At 50.2% G+C, this 18,264-nt stretch overlaps 2 protein-coding genes across 4 annotated transcripts in view; one reads left to right on the top strand and one right to left on the bottom strand.

The window, feature by feature from the left end:
• Positions 1–10,617, bottom strand: part of LOC140425850 (uncharacterized) — a 166,283-nt gene extending 155,666 nt beyond the window's left edge. The window contains exon 1 of the mRNA XM_072510236.1: positions 10,556–10,617. The gene's annotated coding sequence lies outside the window, so the exon portion shown is untranslated. The remainder of the gene's footprint in view (positions 1–10,555) is intronic.
• Positions 10,618–10,710: 93 nt separating this feature from the next.
• Positions 10,711–18,264, top strand: part of LOC140424960 (transcription termination factor 1, mitochondrial) — a 93,295-nt gene continuing 85,741 nt past the window's right edge. For all 3 annotated transcript variants that reach the window (XR_011947732.1, XR_011947733.1, XM_072508690.1), the window contains exon 1: positions 10,711–10,921. The gene's annotated coding sequence lies outside the window, so the exon portion shown is untranslated. The remainder of the gene's footprint in view (positions 10,922–18,264) is intronic.

Here is an 18,264-nt window from a genome sequence, read left to right as displayed (position 1 = left end):
CTTCCAGTATCCTCTGCACTTTTTGCTTTACCACTTATCTTAGTGTCGTCTGCAAACTTGGACACATTGCCCTTGGTCCCCAACTCCAAATCATCTATGTAAATTGTGAACAGTTGTGGGCCCAACACTGATCCCTGAGAGACACCACTAGCTACTGATTGCCAACCAGAGAAACACCCATTAATCCCCACTCTTTGCTTTCTATTAATTAACCAATCCTCTATCCATGCTATTACTTTCCCCTTAATGCCATGCGTCTTTATCTTATGCAAAAACCTTCTGTGTGGCACCTTGTCAAAGGCTTTCTGGAAATCCAGATATACCACATCCATTGGCTCCCCGTTATCTACCGCACTGTTAATGTCCTCAAAAAATTCCACTAAATTAGTTAGGCAAGACCTGCCCTTTATGAACCCATGCTGCATCTGCCCAATGGGACAATTTCCATCCAGATGCCTCGCTATTTCTTCCTTGATGATAGATTCCAGCATCTTCCCTACTACCGAAGTTAAGCTCACTGGCCTATAATTACCCGCTTTCTGCCTACCTCCTTTTTTAAACAGTGGTGTCACGTTTGCTAATTTCCAATCTGCCGGGACCACCCCAGAGTTTAGTGAATTTTGGTAAATTATCACTAGTGCATTTGCAATTTCCCTTGCCATCTCTTTTAGCACTCTGGGATGCATTCCATCAGGTCCAGGAGACTTGATTACCTTTAGCCCCATTAGCTTGCCCATCACTACCTCCTTGGTGATAACAATCCTCTCAAGGTCCTCACCTGTCATAGCCTCATTTCCATCAGTCACTGGCATGTTATTTGTGTCTTCCACTGTGAAGACCGACCCAAAAAACCTGTGCAGTTCCTCAGCCATTTCCTCATCTCCCATTATTAAATCTCCCTTCTCATCCTCTAAAGGACCAATATTTACCTTAGCCACTCTTTTTTGTTTTATGTATTTGTAGAAACTTTTACTATCTGTTTTTATATTCTGAGCAAGTTTACTCTCATAATCTATCTTACTCTTCTTTATAGCTTTTTTAGTAGCTTTCTGTTGCCCCCTAAAGATTTCCCAGTCCTCTAGTCTCCCACTGATCTTTGCTACTTTGTATGTTTTTTCCTTCAATTTGATACTCTCCCTTATTTCCTTAGATATCCACGGTCGATTTTCCCTCTTTTTACCGTCCTTCCTTTTTGTTGGTATAAACCTTTGCTGAGCACTGTGAAAAATCACTTGGAAGATTCTCCACTGTTCCTCCACTGTTTCACTATAAAGTCTTTGCTCCAGTCTACCTTAGTTAGTTCTTCTCTCATCCCATTGTAATCTCCTTTGTTTAAGCACAAAACACTAGTGCTTGATTTTACCTTCTCACCCTCCATCTGTATTTTAAATTCCACCATACTGTGATCGCTCCTTCCGAGAGCATCCCTAACTATGAGATCCTGAATCAATCCTGTCTCATTACACAGGACCAGATCTAGGACCGCTTGTTCCCTCGTAGGTTCCATTACATACTGTTCTAGGAAACTATCGCGGATACATTCAATAAACTCCTCCTCAAGGCTGCCTTGACCGACCTGGTTAAACCAATCAACATGTAGATTAAAATCCCCCATGATAACTGCTGTACCATTTCTACATGCATCTGTTATTTCTTTGTTTATTGCCTGCCCCACCATAATGTAACTATTTGGTGGCCCGTAGATTTCTCCTATCAGTGACTGATTTCCACCCAAATGGATTCAACCTTATCCTCCATAGCACCGATGTCATCCCTTACTGTTGCCCGGATGTCATCCTTAAATAACAGAGCTACACCACCTCCCTTACCATCCACTCTGTCCTTCCGAAAAGTTTGATACCCTTGGATATTTAACTCCCAGTCGTGACCATCCTTTAACCATATTAAAAGAGTGGGGGGGGAAGAAAGGGGGGGGGGAGGAGAAAGAGGGGGGAGGAGAAAGAGGGGGGGGGGAGAAAGAGGGGGGGGGAGAAAGAGGGGGGGGGAGAAAGAGGGGGGAGAAAGAGTGGGGGGAGAAGGGGGGAGGAGAAAGAGGGGGGGAGAGAAAGAGGGGGGAGAGAAAGAGGGGAGAGAAAGAGGGGGGAGAAAGAGGGGGGGAGAAAGAGGGGCAGGGAGAAAGAGGGGCAGGGAGAAAGAGGGGGTAGAGAAAGAGAGGGGAGAAAGAGGTGGGGAGAAAGGGGGGAGAAAGAGGGGGGAGAAAGAGGGGGGGAGAAAGACGGGGGGAGAAAGAAGGGGGGGAGAGAAAGAGGGGGGGAGAGAAAGGGGGGGGAGAGAAAGAGGGGGGGATATACATTTACCAGTACCACCCACACCCCCTGCAACCTACCGCTCACCATCACATATCGACCTCCATTATCCACTACAATATTCATTGCCTCAAACGACACCCGCTTCCCCACCAGTATTGCAACCCCTCTGTTCTTCGCATCCAGCCCTGAATGGAATACCTGTCCTACCCATCCCTTTCTAAGTCTAACCTGATCTGCCACCTTCAAATGTGTCTCCTGGAACATAACCACATCTGCCTTCAGTCCCTTTAAGTGCGCGAACACCCGGGCCCTCTTGACCGGCCCATTCAGACCCCTCACATTCCAAGTTGTCAGCCGGACTGGGGGGCTATTCACCCCCCCCCCCCTGCCGACTAGCCATCTCCTTTTCTAGGCCAGCCACGTGCCCGCGCCTCCTGCGCCCTCCAGTCCCCCAGACGGCGGACCCCCGCCCCGACCACCTTTCCTATTTCCAGCTCCTCTTTGGCCAATGCAGCAGCAACCCTATACCCACCCTCTCCCCTCCCCCCGCTAGATCCACATCTAGCCCTTCTGCTCCCCCCATAACACTCCCGTAAGTCAGCTGACTCCGGCTGACCCCTGCCTCTCCCGCCCCCCCCCCCGCCCCAGTGTGAGAATCCCCCCTTCCTGGCAGTCAGTGTGCGCTCCTCTCCAGCACCGCCCATCCCCCCCCCCGGCCCCCACCCCCGACCTTCCCTAGCGCGGGAAACAGCCCGCGCTTTCCTGAGCCGGCCCCGCCCCCTCTGGCGCAGCTCCTTTTGCGGCCCTACCCCAATTCCCCATCCCTGGGCCTCCACTCCCCCTCTTCCTTCGTGGGGGTCTGCCGCTCCAACACCGATGCCCACACTCTCCCACAGTCTCCCCATCAAATCCCTTCACCCATCCCCATCCAGCACTCAAACCAAAGGATCATTCCCGAAACGTAATAAACACCATATACACAGTAAACATCCCCCCACAACAAACCCTCAATTTGAGTCCAACTTTTCAGTCCGTATAAAGCTCCATGCCTCATCAGGCGTTTCGAAATAGTGGTGCCGATCCTGGAACGTGACCCACAATCGCACTGGCTGCAGCATACCGAACTTCACCCCCTTCCGATGGAGCATCGCCATAGCCCGATTGAAACCAGCTCTCTTCTTAGCCACCTCTGCACTCCAGTCCTGGTAGATTCGGATCTCCGTGTTCTCCCACCTGCTGCTCCGCTCTTTCTTGGCTCATCTCAGGACACACTCTCTGTCCATAAAGCGGTGAAACCTCACCACTACAGCCCTTGGCGGCTCGTTGGCCTTGGGTCTCCTTGCTAGGACCCGGTGAGCCCCATTTAGCTCCAGGGGCCTCGGGAAGGCTCCCGCGCCCATTAGCGAATTGAGCATCATGCTCACATATCCCCCAGCATCGGGCCCCTCCACTCCTTCGGGGAGACCAAGTATCCGAAGATTCTTCCTCCTCGACCTATTCTCCAAATCTTTCCGCCCACCTCTTGTGCAGCGCCTCATGCGCCTCCACCTTCACCGCCAGGCCCAAGATCTCGTCCTCGTTCTCCGAGGCTTTTTGCCGCACCTCCCAGATCGCCACCTTGGGCCTTCTGGGTCTCCACTAGCTTCTCAATCGCCGCCTTCATTGGTGCCAGCATTTCGGTTTTCAGCTCCTCAAAGCAGCGTTTAAGAAACCCCTGTTGCTCCTGCGACCACTGCGTCCATGCTGCTTCGTCTCCACCCGCCGCCATCTTGTTTTTCCTCCCTCTCACTTTTCGCTGCTCCAAGATCACTTTTTTCACCGCTCCACTCCTGGTCCAATCCATATAATGTCGGGAGGACCTTGCTGTCACCTTCCCACACTGGAAGCCATTGAACAATTGCCGTTGGGGCCCCTCTAGAGAGCCCAAAAGTCCGTTCCCGGCGGGATCTGCCGAACGTGCGACCTACCTAGGCATAGCCGCAACCGGAAGTCACCATCAAAGGCCTTCTTTGCATCCATAACCACCTCAACCTCGCACCCCTCTGTAGGCAACATGATAACATTCAAGAGCTTCCTAATATTGGTTGCCCCTTAACAAACTCAGTCTGATCTTCCCCTATTACCCCTGGGAAACAATCCTCGATCCGTGTGGCCAGGATCTTTGCCAGCATTTTGAAGTCCACATTCAATAGGGAGATTGGTCGATATGACCCACAGTTTTCCTGGTCTTTGTTCCACTTCAAAATGTGAGAGATCGACGCCTGTGACAATGTTGGGGGAGCATCCCAACTCTGTTGCTTCGTTGAAGGCCTTTACCAACAGCAGTCCCAGCATCCCCGAAAAGATCTTATAAAATTTTACTGGGTATCCGTCTGGTCCCGGGTCCTTACCCGATTGCATTGCGTCTAGCCCCTCTATTACCTCCCCAAGCCCAATTGGGGCCCCCAGGCCCTCTACCAGCTCCCTGTCCACCTTCGGGAACTCCAGCACTCCCAATAATCGCCTCATCCCCTCTTCTCTGGCTGGGGGTACCGATTTATTCAGCTTGCTGTAGAAATCTCGAAACACTCCATTCATTCCCGCCGGATCCAAGACCACCTTCCCCCCTGTATCTCTCACTTTCCTAATCTCTCTCTCTCTCTCACTGCCTCCTGCTTCCTCAACTGATGTGCCAGCATCCTGCAAGCTTTTTCCCCATATCCATACACCGCTCCTCTCATGCTCCTCAGTTGTCCCACCGTCTTGCCCGTGGATAGGAGACCAAATTCCAACAGTAGCCTCTGGCGTTCCTTCAAAAGCCCTTTCTCTGGGGTCTCTGTGTACCTCCTGTTCACTTGTAGGATTTCTCCCACCAGCCTCTCCATCTCCATCCGCTCCACGTCCAAAGATGCCAAAAAACAGTACCGGACCAAGCTCGAGTCCCGTTGACTATGGCACGGTCTGCAAGACATAATGGGCTACAAAATGAAGGCATGTAAAATCGCAGGCTCCAACGCACCCCTCCCTGATGAGCTCAACGCATTCTATGCACCCTTTGAGCAAGAGGTCAGTGAGAGCACATCCTCCACCCCAGAAGCCTCGGAAGAACTTGTATCTGAGATCACCATTGCAGATGTAAGAGCAGCCTTCTCGAAGATCAACCCATGGAAAGCCACTGGCCTGGATGGGGTACACGGACAAGCTCTCAGGTCTTGTGCGGATCAGCTGGCAGGGGTATTTGCAGACATCTTCAATCTCTCTTTACAACAATCTGAGGCCCCTATCTGCTTCAAGAAGATGACCATCATCCCTGTACCAAAGAAAAGCCAAGCAGCATGCCTTAATGACTATCATTCAGTGGCTCTGACATCCATCATTATGAAGTGCTTCGAAAGGTTATTCTTGTCACGAATTAACTCCAGCCTCCTGGATTGCCTTGATACACTCAGTTCGCCGACCGTTGCAACAGGTCCGCAGCAGACACCATCTCCCTGGCACTGCACTGAACCCTGGGACATCTAGATAACAAGGACACCCATGTCAGACTCCCATTTATTGATTACAGCTCAGTCTTCAACACCATTATTCCTACGAAACTCATCTCCAAACTCCGTGGCCTGGGCCTTGGCTCCTCCCTCTGCGACTTGATCCTGAACTTCCTAACCCACAGGCCCCAATCAGTAAGGATAGGCAACAACACCTCCTCCTCCTCCACGATCGTCCTCAACACTGGTGCCCCATAAGGCTGTGTCCTCAGCCCCTACTATACTCCTTACACACCTATGATTGTGTGGCCAAATTCCCCTCCAACTCGATTTTCAGAATTGCTGATGACACCACAGTAGTGGGTCGGATCTCAAACAATGACGAGATAGAGTACAGGAATGAGATAGAGAATCTGGTGAACTGGTGCGACGACAATAATCTCTCCCTCAATGTCAACAAAATGAAGGAGATTGTCACCAACTTCAGGAAGCATAGTGGAGAACATGCCCCTGTCTACATCAATGGAAGTAAAAAGGGTTGAGAGCTTCAAGTGTTTAGGTGTCCAGATCACCAACAACCTGTCCTGGTCCCCCCATGCCGACACTATAGTTAAGAAAGCTCACCAACGACTCTACTTTCTCAGAAGACTAAGGAAATTTGGCATGTCAGCTACGACTCTCACCAACTTTTACAGATGCACCATAGAAAGTATTATTTCTGGATGTATCACAGCCTGGTATGGATCCTGCTCTGCTTAAGACTGCAGGAAACCACAAAAGGCGTGAATGTAGCCCAATCCATCGTGCAAACCAGCCTCCCATCTACTGACTCTGTCTACAATTCCCGCTGCCTCGAAAAGGCAGCCAGCATAATTAAGGACCCCACGCATCCCGGACATACTCTCTTCCAACTTCTTCTGTCAGCAAAAAGATACAAAAGTTTGAGGTCACGTACCAACCGACTCAGGAACAGCTCCTTCCCTGCTGCCATCAGACTTTTGAATGGACCTACCTCATATTAAATTGATCTTTTCTCTGCACCTTAGCTATGTCTGTAACATTACATTCTGCAGTCTCTCCTTCCTTTCCTATCTACAGTACGAAGTCTTACAACACCAAGTTAAAGTCCAACAGGTTTGTTTCGATGTCACTAGCTTTCGGAGCGCGGCTCCTTCCTCAGGTGAATGAAGAGGTATGTTCCAGAAACACATATATAGACAAATTCAAAGATGCCAAACAATGCTTGGAATGCGACCATTAGCAGGTGATTAAATCTTTACAGATCCAGAGATGGGGTAACCCCAGGTTAAAGAGGTGTGAATTGCATCAAGCCAGGACAGTTGGTAGCATTTCGCAGGCCAGATGGTGGGGGATGAATGTAATGTGACATGAATCCCAGGTCCCGGTTGAGGCCGCACTCATGTGTGCGGAACTTGGCTATAAGTTGGCCGAGTCGCACGAGTACGTACCACGTACCTGGTGGGTGGTGTTCTTCAGAACAGTGACCACGACACCACAACCCTGCCATGGCAATCTCTGCAAGACGTGCCAGATCATTGACATGGATACCACTATTACACGCGAGAACACCACCCACCAGGTACGTGGTACGTACTCCTGCGACTCGGCCAACGTTGTCTACCTCATACGCTGCAGGAAAGGATGTCCCGAAGCGTGGTGCATTGGCAAGACCATGCAGACGCTGCGACAACGAATGAACGGACATCGCGCAACAATCACCAGGCAGGAATGTTCCCTTCCGGTCGGCGAACACTTTAGCAGTCAAGGGCATTCAGCCTCTGATCTCCGGGTAAGCGTTCTCCAAGGCGGCCTTCAGGACGCGCAACAACGCAGAATCGCCGAGCAGAAACTTATAGCCAAGTTCCGCACACATGAGTGCGACCTCAACCGGGACCTGGGATTCATATCACATTACATTCATCCCCCACCACCTGGCCTGCGAAATGCTACCAACTGTCCTGGCTTGATGCAATTCACACCTCTTTAACCTGGGGTTACCCCATCTCTGGATCTGTAAAGATTTAATCACCTGCTAATGGTCACATTCCAAGCATTGTTTGGCATCTTTGAATTTGTCTATATATGTGTTTCTGGAACATACCTCTTCATTCACCTGAGGAAGGAGCAGCGCTCCGAAAGCTAGTGACATCGAAACAAACCTGTTGGACTTTAACCTGGTGTTGTAAGACTTCGTACTGTGCTCACCCCAGTCCAACGCCGGCATCTCCACATCATTTCCTATCTACGGAATGCAAGAAACATTACTTTTCGCTGTATACTAATACATGTGACAATAATAAATTAAATCAAACCACGTATTGAAGAAGGGCCAAACAGTGCGCAAATATACCAACAGATTAAAGTCATGCTGCTCTCACCAGAATCCTGGCCCATTATGACCCTACCGACCACAACTGCAGCAGTTGCCTCATCTACAGGTGCTGGGGAAGTCCTGTTTCAAGTGCAACTGGATGGGTGTCGTTGAACAGTCTATTCCGCTCCTTGGGTGCTCTCTGACACAGAAATGAAAGATACAGTTATAGATAAAGAGGCTCTTGTAGTCCCATGGGCTAGTGAGAAATTGTCCGACTATATCATCAGGCTGAAAGTAGCTGCTGAGACAGACCACAATCATGGCAAGGATTCTCCGAAATCCTGGGCAAGTGTTGACGCCGGCTTCAAAGCAAGCGCGAGCATCACCGGGGTCAATGGGCCTCCAGGCCCAGTCATTCTCCCCTTCCTCGGGGGCTAGCATAGCGCCAGAGTGCTGTACGTTGCTCCGGCGCCGAAAGACGGTCCTAAAAGGCAGGCGCAGGTCTGCGCATGTGCGCCACGGCCGATGCAGGTCCATGCATGTGCGCCACGGGTGTCGCCGCGCCGGCCCTGGGAAACATGGCGAAGCTCTACAGAGGCCTGGCACGGAGGAACATAGGCCCCCCCCCCCCCGGAATGAGCGCGCCCACCGATCGGTTGTCCCAAATCGCAGGGTCTGGCCACCGTGGAGCCCCCCCCCCAGAGTCAGCTCCCCCGCCCCCCTACCAGGCAGGCCCCCGCAGCCAGAATGCCGAGGTCTTGCCGGGTAGGACCTTAAGCGAACAACGCCGGTGGGATTCTGCGGGCACTTGGCCCGTCGAGTGCGGAGAATCGCTGGGGGGGGGGGGGGGGGGGGGGGGGGGGGGGCGCTTTCAACGGCCCCCGACCGGCGCGATTGGCGCCAATTCTCTGGTCGGCGGAGAATCTGCGGCATGGCGTTGGAGCGGCGTGGCGGGATTCGCACCCCCACCCGCCAATTCTCTGAAAAGGCGCAAGCTCGGAGAATCCCGCCCCATAAGTCCCATGATTGGATGAAAAGGATCTTGCCAGAATGTCCCCCAGAATCAAAAAAATTCACTTGCAACTAATGGGCTTTGCGTATGATACAGTATATGTTAAGGGCAAGCTAGAAATTGCAGCACACACATTATCCAGGGCCACAATCAACCATCCCACCACACAATAATTTGATCTGGTTAATGAGGTTGAGTCCTACTCTCAGTTTGTGGCAACACAAATGTCAGCGAGCTCCAAAAAGCTACAACTGATACGCCAAGAGCAGATGTAGGATGAAGAATTTGCATCCGTCAACACTACAAGCAATGTTGGCCACAGCAGCATTTTGAACGGTTATGAAACTATACTTTGAACAAGATGGAAACACTTCACCACAATTGATGAACTGCTGGATTACAACGAGAGGTTGGTAATTCCCATCTCATCCCGACCAGAGATCCACCAAAGCTCCATGGGCATCAAAATGCAGAGCACAAGCCGTCTAGTGTGGTAGTCTGGAATATCAAGGATGATGAGGACAGAATATAAGGTACCATACCAGAAACCTGCCAAGGTTGAACGAAGAAGAGAAGTTTTGGGTAAGAAACCAAAACAGAGAAGATATCATCGACCAATGAGATGACGATCAACAATGGTCTAACTTGCTGCATACCCCAGGAGGCACAATAAGAAGGAACAGGAGAAACTGTATCCTCATTCCTCAGAGAACCTTACATTATACATTTGGGAGAACCAGATGTTAAAAGTCAAACTGACTGCAATTCTTACTGAAGATCGACATAGTCACTGAATATATTTAAGAAGGAAATAGATTTCTAGACTCAAAAGCGCCAAGGGGCATGGGGAGTGTGCGAGGCTATGGCATTGAGACAGAGGATCAGCCATGATCATATTGAAAGCGGAGCAGGCTTGAAGTGTCAAATGATTTACCGCCATGTCAGCTTCATCCCACCAACGGGATGCTCCGTTACGCCGGCTGGTCAATGAGGTTTCCCATTGTGGGGCAGCCCCACGCCGTCGGGAAACCCCCGGGCTGCCGGCAAAACGGAGCGTCCCACTGGCGGAGAAGGCTCACAAGGTCACGATCAGGCGGAGTTGTGAAACTTTCAGACCGATTAAACCTATGAAACCAGATATTTTGGGGGTATGGGGTTGTACATAAATATAAATGTGACATATATTTGGGCAAAGACTTGGGGAGATGTAGTATTAGGATGTTCAGGGCTGAAAGAGTTAAGTGTGGGACTGGAGAAAAAGCCCTACCCGCATGATGATGGCAGAGTCACATGACCAGGGCCGAATAGGAGAAAGCTCAGAGCCCAGTTTGAGTAACACCCGTACTTGTACACATCTGTAAATAGTTATGTTATTACAATGAACCAGACATCTCTCCATCTCTGAAACTGTTCCTAAGCCAGTCAAAATGAAATACAGTACGGGGAGCGAAGGGATCCGGGCAGTGATAGTTACCAGGAAGTCGGCAGATCCGCCTCTAACGCTGACTCTGTCGGTTGACCGAAACGGGGAGCCTGGTTACCACAGCAACAGACAGACGCCGTCACCTCTCGCGAGATGGGAGCGGGATCTCCCGCAGGAGTACGGCCATTTTAACTCCGTGACTGGCGCCCGCCGGAGGCGGCCACTCAATAGAGAGCGGCTCAGTGTAATTGTGGGCCCCGTCCCGATGGGGGAAGGGTTGGCAGCAGGGTTAAAACAGCGGAAAAACTTTCTATCCCACCGTGCCGCCCTTCCCCAGATCCAGTAGGAGCACGGGGCTGTGGAGAGCTTCTGGCAGCTGTTTATGGGCAGCAGCCAGCTGTGCCTCTGCTGCCGGCGGTGAGTGGATTTCTGTCTGTTTTAGGAGTTGCACATGGCGCCCACAGCATGTTGGATCCACGGTAGTGACCCGGAATCCAGAAGATGCATAACTGTTCAAACGTATGACGAACTAAATTGCAAATTGCTATCAAGGTCATTTAATAATAATCTTTAATGTCACGAGTAGGCTTACAATTAACACTGCAATGAAGTTACTGTGAAAGTCCCCTCGTCGCCACACTCCGGCGGTGCCTGTTTGGTTATACAGAGGGAGAATTCAGAATGTCCAATTATCCTAACAGCTTGTCTTTCGGGACTTGTGGGAGGAAACCGGAGCACCGGGAGGAAACCCACGCAGCCACTGGGAGAACGTGCAGACTCCACACAGACCATGACCCAAGTTGGGAATCGGACCTGGGACCCTGGTGCTCTGAAGCAACAGTGCTAACCACTGTGCTACATGTGATATTCGATCCCACCAGCTAATTCAGTGACACCATGGTGCATATTCTCAATGCAATCAAAACATGTATTTTGCTTGGAGTTCTGCCTGTCTGCCACACTTTGTGTAGACCAAGTGGAAAATTCATACCCTGTCAATTTTCAAATCCTCAACCCTAATCAAATCATAGAATTTACAGTGCAGAAGGAGGCCATTCGGCTCATTGAGTCCCTGCAATCTTAGATTTTTCTAAGGAATATACGTTTCTGCAATATTTCCTCGTAATTTAGCCCATGACGACCTGGAACATTTTGGTGAACATGTGCAAAAATATGAAGCAGTGTCCAGAACTATACACAGTACTCCAAATACGGTACAACCAGGGCTATCTGTTTGGCATTCCCTTTACGTTTTAGCTTTCAAGTTAAAGGCTAACATTTTTGGTGCTTCACTGCATTTCGGTGATCAGTGTCATGAACCCCTAAATTTCTTTGGATTTCCACTGATTCTAACTTTTCACTTTTTAAATATGCCAGATGTTCTTTATTGTCTTTTGGTTCAGGTGTTGCTCATAATCACACTTTAAGCTTGGAGAGATCAGAAACATTTTCTTTATTTTTTTCATGACATCTGGTACATAGAAGGACGATTAAACTGGCTTTGTTCTATTCACAAAAGTTTCTAGTACAGCTGTGAAATGTGGCCTTCTGGAACATTTGCACATAACTATTAGTGCCTAGTGTAGCGACCTAAAATGGCTGATTCCCGATTAATTTGGCCAAAACCCGATATAAAATGGCTAACCAAAAAGGCTGATGGGAAAAGCAGCCAACGGGACACAAACGGACAGCTGCAGACAGAATAGCGTATTCGGCTCTGGGGAAGTCGGCCCAGATCGATACCTGCGACTATTAGCAGCACATCAACACAGACATTGCAGTTTAATCGGCTATCCCCGGGAACAATTGCAACATATTAGCAATTGAATGCCGGGCCAGACCTCTCGGCGCCTGCAGTGGCCGAAACAAAGACAGGTGAACGACCACCCCCCGATCGAGGAATCGTCCCATTATTGGAGCATATCGAACCCAGTGATTGGGAACAAGTCCAATCACTTGGGACTCGGGGTCAAGGGCCGCCCCGAGAGGCGGGAAGCCCCTGTGCCCTATAAATTGAGGGGCCAAGTTCAGATCGCTCTCTCTCCCTTCTGCTCGCGACCTTCGCAAGAACACCGACCAGAAACTGCAAGTTTGACTCCAGCGATCGCTACCTGATAGAGACTCCTAGCCATCGACCCGTATCAGCCTTTTGAATCCCGCAGGCCAGACCCAATTCGATAAGCCATTCGTTTCCCTGACCTGGTGGGCCATCCCCAAAAGTTAAGTATTGGCCAGTAGTGGTAGGTAGTGATACAGAAAGTAGGGTTATTGTGTAAGTATTTATTGCTGTACATAATAAATGACCGTTGATTTCAATCTTACTAAGCGGTGTGCTGTCTTATTAATCATAACTCGAGCTTGAACCACGTGGCGGTATCAGAAAGATACCTGGCGACTCGTGAGCAAAGGTGACATAATCAGAGCTAATAAAACTAAGGCTAATAAGAGCAACATAATTGGCGACATGGAAGTGGAAAACCACTCCGGGAGAACCCCAGAAATTTGAATAGAATCCAATTGGAAACAAAAACAAAAAAACCCACAAGTGTTCAAGCGGTTCTGGTTAATAATTCACAATTCGGAAGTGTGTGTATGCATGCGTAACTAACAGGGGTGTAAGGTAAAACTGATAGATTTTGTTGCGTCAAAACTGTCGGAAGTTGGTATTTTCAGAATTTAGCGCAAGCCGTACCCGCATCTACGATACCACCTTAGCCCCCTGTTCCAAATTTGAACTAAGCAAGCAGATAAGAGAGATGGCAATGCAGGCAATGCAACGCCTCATGAAACCCGAAGAATTTGCGGTCGCACCAATCAGCAGCATTAAAGTGGGACAGTGTCCCATTTGGGAAGTGGAAATTCGGAAATTTCTACAGGGCAAAGGATGGCCCGTGTGGAGCGGTTTCTGTAATAATGACGACTCAGGTCCTGGGAGTATAGGGCATACTTGGTGGGAGAACATGAGTGAAATTCATAAGAAAAGCTTAGCAAAAGCGTGCAAGCTGATGGCAATCGTGTCCTGTATGGCACAATTGCGAGGCACAGAGGAGGTCGTCAGGACGCTCCGGAAAGAAATAGAAGGCATACATCGTATGAGTAAAATCGATGTATGCGAGTTGGAAAAGGAGAACCTGGAATTGAAAAGGCAGTTAAAAGCCAAGGACGAAGAGGTGGCTGACGCCAAACGGGATCACCAGTCTTGTCTGGCGCATTTAAGCAGTTTTCAATCCCAGTATGAGAAGGCTTATCAGGACACGCAGCGTGCAGTCCTGGTTAAGAAAGAGACAGAAGCAGGTGGAGACGCGACAGAAGCATTGTAGTGATCTCAAGGCAGCCTTGAGAGTGCTCCACGCTGCAACCACGGAACAAAGGCAGAATACCATAGACCACGCGAAGTGCCGAAAGCAAGTTGCAGACCTGCAATCAATGCTTTCTGTCCAAAAGGGATTCCAAGAAACCTTTGGGGAAAGTTTAGAACAGGAAGATGGCCCTGATTGGGAAGAATTGCAGGAGACAGCGCAGAGATATGTTCAAGGAACATGTGCGCAGGGAAAGCCCCAAAGGAGGAAAGCACCCCCACCCCCCACACAGCAGGTAGTTCAGGCTCCCATGAACCCTGTAACAACCCACCGCACAGCCACAGCAGACGAGGCGGAAGTCTTATATTCCACCCCCCTCACAGTGACCCAATTACGGGACGCGTGTGCTAAAATCACACCATTCCTCCCCACTTCAGACCCACACCATTTCTTTGCCACCGTCAAACACCACGCGACCTTGTACGGCCTGGATGAGAAAGAGCAGGTAAAGCTCACGGTCCTCAGCTTAGACCCATCGGTCGCAGCAGCCCTTCCCGACCCACAGAATGTAGGAGGAGGCAACCTTGCAGAAATGCATACCGCGATCCTGGATGCGATCAGGCACAACCGGGGCGACCCCGTAGATGGCCTAAATAAGTGCAGACAGAAAAAGTCGGAACACCCCACAGCGTTCGCAGGACGCTTGTGGATTCACTTTGAAGCCGTTTTCGGAAACGCAGACCGTGCCCATTTGTCCGCAGACAATATGGCCAAATGGACCCGCACCCTTATCTCCCATGCCATGGAAGCAGGACAGAATGCCTGTAGTAATTATGACCCATCGGAGGAGGCTCATAATGAGAAGTGGGTGGTCAAAAGATTGTCCCGCGTTTGGGAACAGTCGGCTCACAATAAACCCGCCGCTAGAATCCCGAGGAAAAGCAAGCCGCCGCAGACGTGCAGGCAGTAAGAACCACTCTTCACAACCCCGCCTGGGTAAATGAGGGAAAGAGCAGCCCCCCAGCAAAACCGCAAGAATGCTACAATTGCGGACAGTTGGGACATTTTGCCAAAGAATGCAATGCCCCTAAAAGGCCACAGAGAGCCCAACAGACAGGCACTCTCAATAAGAAAAAGGCAGAGCGCCCAGTCCGATCAGACAGACTTGACCGGAACGGACTGACGGTGTACAGGCTCCCCCAGTTGGGTCTGCGATACCCTTTGGGATAGGTCAGGACGACCCATAGTCGCAGCGAAAGTTAGGGGACAGCCGATCGAGCTTCTCTGGGACACAGGAGGGTCCCGCACCACCTTAAATTCCTCCACCCGTGGTAAGGACACGTGGCCCACTACAGCCACTATCACCCTCAGCGGCTTCACAGGCCACTCACAGCAGGGACTCATCACAACCCCTGTACCCATCCAAATCGGAACCATTAACACAAAACACCCCGTAGTTTTAGTTGACCTGCCCCCAACAGCAGAGCACATTTTAGGGATCGACTTCATGAATTCCCACCACCTCTCATTCAATCCAGTCAACCAGTGTGTCTGGAAGATGGCGAAATCCGCTAGAGCCCCCGCAACGCTCAACATAGGGGATTATATGAACAAAATTAGCGCAGGAGGCGAGTTTTGGTTCAACCCCACCACACTCAGCACGGACCGACAGGTTAGGGCAGTCCTGCAAAAAAACAGGGCAGCATTCGCGACCCACAAACACGACTGTGGACGGATGACTGGTTCCGTACAAATAACAGGACCGGACCCTAGACCCCAAAGGCAGTACGGATTCTCCCTAGAAGCAGAGGGAGAAATCCTAAAGGTTATAGAAAGTTTATTAGAGCAGGGCGTCCTAAGATCGGTAGCCTCAACTAATAATGCCCCGATTTGGCCAGTAAGGAAACCCGACGGATCATGGCGCTTGACCATTGATTATCGGGAACTCAATAAAGTCACCCCCATAGCTGCCCCCACCGTTGCAACAAGTCCCGAGACCATGCTCAAACAGGGACTCCATAGAAAACATAGAAAATACAGCACAGAACAGGCCCTTCGGCCCACGATGTTGTGCCGAACCTTTGTCCTAGATTAATCATAGATTATCATTGATTTTACAATGCAGAAGGAGGCCATTCGGCCCTTTGAGTCTGCACCGGCTCTTGGAAAGAGCACCCTACCCAAACTCAACACCTCCACCCAACACCAAGGGCAATTTGGACATTAAGGGCAATTTATCATTGGCCAATTCACCTAACCCGCACATCTTTGGACTGTGGGAGGAAACCGGAGCACCCGGAGGAAATACACGCAGACACGGGGAGGACGTGCAGACTCCGCACAGACAATGACCCAAGCCGGAATCGAACCTGGGACCATGGAGCTGTGAAGCAATTGTGCTATCCACAATGCTACCGTGCTGCCCTTAAGAACAAATAAATCTACACTATATCATTTTACCGTAATCCATGTACCTATCCAATAGCTGCTTGAAGGTCCCTAATGTTTCCGACTCAACTACTTCCACAGGCAGTGCATTCCATGCCCCCACTACTCTCTGGGTAAAGAACCTACCTCTGATATCCCTCCTATATCTTCCACCTTTCACCTTAAATTTATGTCCCCTTGTAATGGTGTGTTCCACCCGGGGAAAAAGTCTCTGACTGTCTACTCTATCTATTCCCCTGATCATCTTATAAACCTCTATCAAGTCGCCCCTCATCCTTCTCCACTCTAATGAGAAAAGGCCTAGCACCCTCAACCTTTCCTCGTAAGACCTACTCTCCATTCCAGGCAACATCCTGGTAAATCTTCTTTGCACCTTTTCCAGAGCTTCCACATCCTTCCTAAAATGAGGCGACCAGAACTGTACACAGTACTCCAAATGTGCCCGATATTTCATGGTTTTGGACGTCAGTAATGGATTCTGGTCCATTCCATTGGCAAAGGCGTGCCAGTACAAACTTGCCTTCACTTTCAGAGCGCAGCAGTACACGTGGACATGCCTGCACAAGGCTTCCACAACTCCCCCTCCATTTTCCACCGACAGCTGGCAAATGGACTAGCGAAATTTTCTCGCCCGGAATGTCTGGTACAGTATGTAGACGATCTACTACTGCAGACAGACACAAAGGAAGAGCGCATTGAGCTTCTGTCCGAACTCTTGGAATTACTACATTCCATTGGCTGTAAAGTCAACACCAAAAAGGCCCAGATATTGGAAGAAAAAGTGGTATATTTGGGTACTATCATCACACACGGCAAACGCGAGATCGAGCACAAAAGAATTGACTCGATCGCTAAATTGCCCCTTCCCCAAAACGTTTCAGCCCTCCGGTCGTTTTTAGGACTGGTTGGCTACTGCCGAAACCACATTGACGGTTTCGCCAGCAAGGCAGCGCCCCTCTCAGACCTCTTAAAGAAAGGAGCTCCCTGGGAGTGGCTTCCGCAGCATACGGATGCTGTGGAATCATTAAAACAGGCGCTCATAGCCGCCCCCACATTACAAGTTCCCGGCCCGCTTTCCCCTTACGCAATAGAGGTAGCAACCACAGACCACACCCTTTCAGCCGTGCTCCTGCAGGAACGGCATGACCAGCTAAGATCCGTGGCTTATGCCTCCCGAATTTTAGATGCTGTGGAGCAGGGATTCTCAGCTTGTGAGAGGCACCTGCTCGCAGTTTTCTGGGCAGTCCAGTACTTTTCATACATTACCGGACTGAACCCCATCATCATTTTGACCGAACACACCCCCACCCAACTTTTACTAGACGGACGACTTAAAGACGGTACCGTCAGCCAAATCTGAGCTGCTCGGTGGATCCTTCTCTTACAAGGACTGGACATCACAGTCAGATGGCCCAAAACACACACATACTTAGCGGACAATCTACAGTACTCCGGAACCCCCCATGAGTGTGAAATCATCTCGCCCCACCATAATACAGGCCCCTTTATCGCGAAAACACCCCCCAGAAAACTAGCCACTCCATCTGAAAGCCCCCCTCACCCGGACACGTGTGACCCCATTAGGATCTATGTGGATGGATCTTCCACAGTCCTGGATGGGCAACGCATAACAGGTTGTGGGATTTATGTGGCGGACGCGCAGGGATGCGCCCTTGAGGAAATCGCATTAAAATTACCTGGACCCTTAGGCGCGCAGGCAGCTGAGCTTGCGGCCATCGCTTACATTATAGAGCACCCTGATTCCTTACCCAGCCCAGCAGACATATATTCAGACAGCCTATACGTTTGCAAAGCCTCACCGAATTTCTGCCCCTCTGGGAAACAAGAGGATTTGTTTCCGCGGATGGGAAACCCCTCCCCTCAGCCCCATTACTCCGCCATATTCTGCAAAAAGCCAAGGACAGGACTTTTGGCATTATAAAAGTCCGCAGCCACCATCGTTCCTCTCCCCCTGGAAATGTAAATGCCGACGCACTGGCTAAAGCAGGATCC

This window comes from Scyliorhinus torazame, chromosome 6 (genome assembly GCF_047496885.1).
Source record: "Scyliorhinus torazame isolate Kashiwa2021f chromosome 6, sScyTor2.1, whole genome shotgun sequence".
Taxonomy (NCBI): Eukaryota; Metazoa; Chordata; class Chondrichthyes; order Carcharhiniformes; family Scyliorhinidae; genus Scyliorhinus; species Scyliorhinus torazame.
This window is presented reverse-complemented; position numbering and strand designations above follow the sequence as displayed.